The following is a 6,985-nucleotide window of genomic DNA, read 5'->3' on the forward strand; positions in this document are numbered from 1 at the left end:
GTAGGTGGGCACCAGTGGAGCGCAGCATGTGGCTTGGACGTGGCCGCCGAATATGTCAAAGGGAGACGCCAAAAGCGGAAAGGGGAAAGAGGGGGGAGGAGGGCAAGGGCGTAAAGGGGACCCGAAAAAAGAGAGAGGGGAGGCCTAGCACGGCGGCGGTACGCAGGACTACAGGCGCGCGGGCGGACGCGGGGAGGATAACAACTACAAATAAATGACCTACGCAAAAGGAAACAAAAACCCCAGCGGCGTGGCGGGGCCCAGGCCCTGGGCCCAAGCAGCAGGCGGGCCCCGAGCGAGAGGGGCGAGAGAGCGAGCGCGGCCGCGGCTAGAGGGGCAAGACAAGGATAGCCAAAGCTTTTCGGCAGCTTGCACTCGCGCGGCGTCAGGAGGCTGGGGGAGAGAGAGGGGGAGAGGGGGGTCCCTCCCCACTGCTGGCTTGGCCCGGGACATTAGGAAAGAGGGAAGGGGAGAGGATGGCAAAAGAGAGAGGGAGGAAAAGAGAGGGGCATGCAGCTTGGTATAGGTAGGAGAGACGCACAGTGTTGCCAAACGCACAACCTGACACGCACACTCCCAACCATTCACCGAGAGGGTTTGCGCTGCCTGAGCCCCTCTGCACTTCACCAGGCTCAGCGCTGCTGATGTACAGCGCCCGCAAGCTCAAACAGGGGGTGTTTTTCGCCTCTGTAGTAGGCAACCTCTGCCTGTAGCATAGGCAACCTACTATCTTGAGCATAGGCAACTTTTCGCTAGCGGCTTAGGCAACCTTCCGGCTGTAGCATAGGCAACCTTCCGCCCTTTAGCATAGGCAAACCTTTCGCATGGCAACGTTAGACGGGCGGGAAAGGAACCGATACGCAAGAAACCACTACTTTTAACGTTGTCCGAATTGATTAACAACAACGCTAAAGAAAAATGGAATAAGAATTAGAGCCACGGAGGAGAAGGGCGTGGCCCGCGGGAGAACTCGTTCTGACGGACGGAGCCGGGGTAGGAATACCAACGGTCATCCCCGTGGAGCGCGGCCAGAGCGCGGCCCTGTATCGACACAGCATTGTGTTCGGGGGATGCGGCCATTCCACAAGCGCCATTCACGAACTCTACAGCGTTACATTCAGGGAAGGGTGCGCTAGCGTTCGAGAAATAACCTATGGCAGAAAGGACGATGCAAGCTGCTATGTTATTCGCATCACTTACTTTCCTTTCTTAAAAACCCCTGTAAACAACCCCTATTTTCCCATAAAAACTACCTTTGGCTGTTGGACAGGAAACCCACACTACGACCATACCTAACATTTCCCTTGTGGTTTACACGCCTCGGCACGGCGTGCACAGAATGGTTGCCTATCCGACAGGCTGAAAGAGAGGGCTGCCTTCCGCTTGCTTTGCTCCTTCGACGGGCCAAAAAAAAGGCGCATATATGCCGAGCGCGGCGGACATGCAAGGGATTCCCGACAAAGAAAGTGGCGAGCTAGCAGACCCTAAAATAATGGCCCTGTTCTCATTCCGGTAAAACAGAGTTCAACCCTCTCTCTCTCTCTCTCTCTCTCTCTCTCTCTCTCTCTCTCTCTCTCTCTCTTTTCCCCCTGCGGTGAGGCGATGCGTGGCGTGGCGTGGCGAGGTGGGCCCAGGCACCGAATATTCATCCATCGCCTGCCTCCTGCGTTTCATGTTACCCCCGAACAGAGCCTGAGACATGCGACCTCACGGCGAGCCTCACGGCGCACACCATTGCCTCCATCACGCCTCGCCGTCGGTACACTGCCGAGAAACAATGCGGCGCGCGTCGTGCACTGCGAGGCGCCGCACTCCACCATATAGGGGGGTTCAGAAACCACGTGTACTTTAGGGGGGTACAAATATTATAGGGTCCCAAAAGGACCAGGACAGCCATTGGAGTCCCTGGAGACTCCACGATATTTGTGCCCCAGGGTACAAATATCATGGGTTCCTTTGAACTCCTGTGACCGTCCTGAGTTTCTGAAGACCCCAAAATATTCCTCCCCCGCCCCATAAAAAATGATTGTTGTTTTCAAAACGGCCCCCTAGTCCAGCACTCCTGTCGCCCGGGCCACTGACTGGTTCTTTTCCGCGGATGGCGCCGTATGCTTCTGCTGCCGAGCGCCCCGCGGACCAGGCCCGGACCAGAGGCAGGCGCGGGCCGACACCTCGCTTAGAGCGTCGACCGTTGTGATAGGTTAGGACAGGACGTCCCGACCTTTGTTCCAGGCCGGGCAGGCCGGGGGGCGTCGACACCACACCGGCGGTTTGGCGGCTTTGCGTGGCGTGGCCACCGGCCAAACTAGTAAACAGCCAGGAGCCACGGTAGACCCCCCCCCCTTCTGTTTCCCCCTCCGCGAGTCACACACAAACACACACACACGCACACACACACACACACACACACACACACACACACACACACACCATTTACTGGCATATCAGCGGATGGCCCGCCGACGTCCGGCTGGGCTAGCAATGCAAAGGTTAGCAGACTTTTAAAAAATATTTTAAAACTTTTTACGTGCCTAAAAATTGCCACTGTCACCGTAATTTTCTCGGCGTGAATGTTTGGGTGATAACTACCGGTAGATTCGCGCGCGCCTACGGATAATTTACTAATGAGCAAAGAAAACATTTTGAAACCCACTTCACGGACGTGGGGAACCCCCTCACACCTCTCGCATCCCCGCGCGACACGCTCGACGACGACGGCGAGGTGCTTCGCCCAGCCCCGGCCGGCGCGGCCCCGGTGGTGTGCGTGTGTCGCAATGATGGCAGCCGGATGCACAAACAGGTCGCCATAAAGAGGCAGCTCTTCAAAGGATCACATCTTATCTCCCGGCGACAGCAGCCGCGGCCCAGCAGCGGGCCAACGCGGCAGCGCGTCCTCGCGAGCAAATGGGAGGGGGGGGGGCACCCTCGGCTGGCCTGCGTGATGGTCTGCCCGGGCCTGTCCACCTTATTTAAGTATTAGAACCTCGGCCCAGGCCAGGTCCAGGCCGCCGGGCCCCCCCGGGGGTCCACGATTTAATGGCGATCCGAATAAAAAATAACAGCAGACTTTTGCGGCGGCGAGGTTTTTGGACACAGCTTTTTGGATGGGTGCCGGTGCCGAGTCGTAGTCCGACCTGAGACCACTATGCCGCCACCAGCCACAGACCGCTGGACACAACTAATGTATTTTTCGCAGTTGATGTTAAAAGATAAAATTAAAAGCGCCACGGCATGGATGGAGTGGAGTAGTGAAGAATTGCGATGGTGGACGTAATTGTCCGTGCAGATTGCCTACCCATCGGGCGGAAGGTGGCCTACCAAACAGGCGGAAGGTGGCCTACCCAACAGGCGGAAGGAGGCCTACCAAACAGGCGGGCGACTATGTACACCCCGCACAGGCGCAGCAGAGGGCGCACCAGGAAGCTTTTTGCGTACTCCACAAGCGAACCGCTGCCTTCCTGAAGAAGTCGTCAGTAAATCGAATATGAGTTGAGCGGAATTTCTTCGCCGATTTCGGACAAAGTCCTAATGCAGTTCGACAGAGTGGGACCTTTCCTCTGGATCCGCCCCTGCTAGGCTCACCAGCCGGCCTCGTAGGGGGCATAGGCACAGGAAGCTGGCCGTGAGTCAGCCAGACACGCTGCCCCACGCGGGGCCCCCCGGGCGGCGCCCCCTTCGCCGGGCCCCTCGCCGGGGCGTTGAGCTAGGTTAGGACGCGCCGGGCCATGCCGGGCCTGGCCGGGCCCCGCGCCGCAGCCACAACAGCAGCAGTGTGGCCTCCAACACGGCCAACGATCCCAGAGATCAGCGAGGCGTGGAGCGGCGCAGCGCGGCTGGCCCGGGCCAGTGCCGAAACCCCATAGCTGGCCCCCCTTCCACCGCCACTAGCCCCCGCGCCCCGCGCCCCCGCCCCCAGACTAGACGCGGCGCACGCACGCTTTTCCGCGAAGCGGACAGTGACGTGTCAAGTGTCAGGTCCTCTGCTTCCCCCGACCAAACCGTTTCCGCCAGGCCTGCGGCCTAAACATCGGACACCTTTCAAAGGCGCAGTTCAAAGGTGAAGAATCTCTCGGGAGGATATTATGCTACACCTGGGTGGAAAAAAACATTGAAAAACGACGTCTTGTGGTGGTGACATTCCACGACGCCCACAACACCCCCCTTCTCCTCTTAACACACCCGACCCAACAGCGCGGTCGTCGCCTAGCACAGGATGTGGAGGGGGAGGGGGGGGGGGGTCCGCCAAACTGCGCGCCGCAACCGCGTCGCGATTGCTGTCTGCATTATTTTCAGCAGCGGCACACAGTAGTTTTTCTCCTTCCCTTTTTTTTTGCGCGCGACCTCCCTTCCACCGTCTCTGTTTGCCCCTTCCTCCTCTCCCATACCATCGCATCACCCTTCTTGCTGTTGCAAGAGCGCGCCACGCACCGTTAGTATTATAGACCTATCGCGCTCGGCTCACAGTACGACTTTATTTCAACCGTTCGGTTGTCGCGCGCCGTGTTGTCGGCGGCGGCGGTGGCGGCCAGGTGCAGCACGAGGAAGAAGAGTAATAAAAAATAAAAAAAAACAGCGAGACTTATTCGCGGCAGGAATATGGAGCACGTTATCACCCCACGATTCATACTCGACAAGGACGGGCTTATCAGCTTGGGGCCGCGCGGCCGGGTAGGCGCGGGCCTCGGCTATGGGCCCGGCGGCCCTCCGGCTGCCCAGCAAGCTCTTTGTGCCTGGTCAGGAGGGTACTCGAGTTTGTTTTACTGCGCAGCTATACCTACACCGAAAAATTAAAAGATTACAAAAGACATGCTGGACTACTCACCGCTCCCAGGGTATATTGCGTAGTTCGTTGATGTATGTGTCACGTGTCACACGACGTCTACTGACGAGTCGCTCTAGTTCCAGTTTTGGCGTCCACGATCCCCTTTTGTCCAACTGTAAAACACAATGCCATCATATCACAAACTACTTCTGCTATTTGCCGTCTGCAGCCGACAACCAAAAGCACTTTTGTCCAATAACGTTATTGACATGCATGATATTCTTCTTAAGTTAAAACAACGTTACTGATTTTTAGAGATTAAGAAAACAACCCATTAAAGCACAAAATAAACAACACGATTTCTCGACATCTATTCTGTACAGTGTGGTTCCGCGGCAAGACGGACTTGTGTACGGCACGCCCGTGGGCACGCCCCCGTGCGTGTTGCCTCGCATCGGTTCAGCACGGCTGCGAGAAAAAGGGGGGAACCGAAATTATTGTACAAGACACAACGGTCTCGTAATTAAATTAAATCGATCGGTCGGTCGAGAGCGCCCGCCGCACCGCGCTGGGCTGGCCCGCGTCGGGGCCCTCCCGTCATGCAACGCGTGCAGCTCTGCTCGGCACCCTTGTTTCTGTCTCCGGGGCAAGGGAGGGGAGGGGAGGGCCAGAAGAGGGAGGGAGGGAGGGAGAGGCTGCGGCTGCAGTCGCAGTCCCCAGAGATGGAACCCACTCATCCACTCCAACGCGCCGTGATACACTTCATAAGCTTTCAAAGTGTAGCCACACTAAAATAGACGGGCTTAAGTAATTAATTTTGAACACTGTGACCGCTTGGAATCCGATGAGAAAACAAAAAGTGAGTCTTAAAATATTCTAAATATTTAGTGCCTCTCTAATAGCATTAACTCAGAAGATCTAGAACAACCACATAGGTTGTATTGTTTTGGATGAATACAACAGTTCATCGATCAGCCTTTTTTGAAACCCCATTTATTAATTTTTTACAGTATACACGATCGAGCGATGGCGCCCTCTCTTTCACCAGCAGAGCGAAAAACAACGCAGAGACGGGGGAGGAGGGGGGGGGGGTAAGGGATCACGTTGAGATAAAACTGAGATACGCGTTTCAATGGCGATGTTCCTGCAATCAGGACCACGGCCCACCGATCAATCAGTCGAGCTTCTCTCCAGTACCTCCTTACAGAAGCGCTCTGCTGCCTCCAGAGACTCCCTGGAAGACGCGCACCCTACCCAGGACCCGAGCCAGAACCATGGCGACGTCAGGTTGCCGGGCCGGCTGGTCCGGATTGTTGTAATTCGAGCCCTCAATCGAATCTCTTCACGGGCACACACACAAATGGACCCACACACACACGGCAGATTTCTGATCCAGGCGTAAGAAGCATATGGTCAGCTCGATACCACCAGATGCTACCCATCCCAACGGACTATCTACCGACCGTTTGAGATCCGTGGATCACACACCCTGAAATCAAGGCAATGACGGTGGGCTCCGGGGCTCCCCTGGCCTCAGTCGCAGTCGCGTTCAAAAACACGGCTCGCGGTCTCAGCTAAGAAAAGAAACAAAATGACGCTGCAAAAATTTATGATTTGCAAAAGAGTGAGAGAGATGGGGATGGGAGAGGAATACGCGTCACGCCTGCGTGGTTAGAACGCCATCCCACCGGGCCGACCCGCCGTGCGGCTCAAGAATCGATTTGTGATGCGTCAATCATCTTCGCTCTTAGCTGGAGCCGGGGCTGGAGCTGGGGCTGGAGCTTGGGGCTGGAGCTACGGCTGGAGCCGGCTGTGTAGAGCCGGGGCTGGAGCCGGGGCTGGAGCCGGGGCTGGAGCCGGGGCTGGAGCGGGGGCTGGAGCCGAGGAGGCTGGAGACGGGGCCGCAGCCGGGATGCTGCGCTGCGAGGTGCGCGGCCACCACCTCCACCACCGCCAAGAGGTCGGACGCGCACGCGGGTGGCCAACCCTCTGCCCTGGACGGCTGCCAACCACGACCAGGCGCCGCCACAAGGCCGCCGCAAGGTTGGCAGGTCCACAGTGTCATTGGATAAACATGTGATTGGAAACGCAGATCTCACGTCACGTCGCTAAAGAGTAACTTCAGAAAACAAAACAGGGATGGCACAAATGAAGCGCTCTCTCGCATTCTCTCTCTCTCTCTCTCTCTCTCTCTCTCTCTCTCTCTCTCTCTCTCTCTCTCTC

General features: G+C 57.1%; 1 protein-coding gene across 1 annotated transcript in view; it reads right to left on the bottom strand.

Annotated features, from left to right (window-relative positions):
- The window catches only part of LOC113204835 (broad-complex core protein isoforms 1/2/3/4/5), a 101,567-nt gene extending 96,724 nt beyond the window's left edge, over positions 1-4,843 (bottom strand). The window contains exon 1 of the mRNA XM_026420171.2: positions 4,823-4,843. The gene's annotated coding sequence lies outside the window, so the exon portion shown is untranslated. The remainder of the gene's footprint in view (positions 1-4,822) is intronic.
- Between the last annotated feature and the right edge of the window lie 2,142 nt (positions 4,844-6,985).

This window comes from Frankliniella occidentalis, unplaced genomic scaffold (genome assembly GCF_000697945.3).
Source record: "Frankliniella occidentalis isolate FOCC.00 unplaced genomic scaffold, Focc_3.1 Scaffold91, whole genome shotgun sequence".
Classification (NCBI taxonomy): Eukaryota; Metazoa; Arthropoda; class Insecta; order Thysanoptera; family Thripidae; genus Frankliniella; species Frankliniella occidentalis.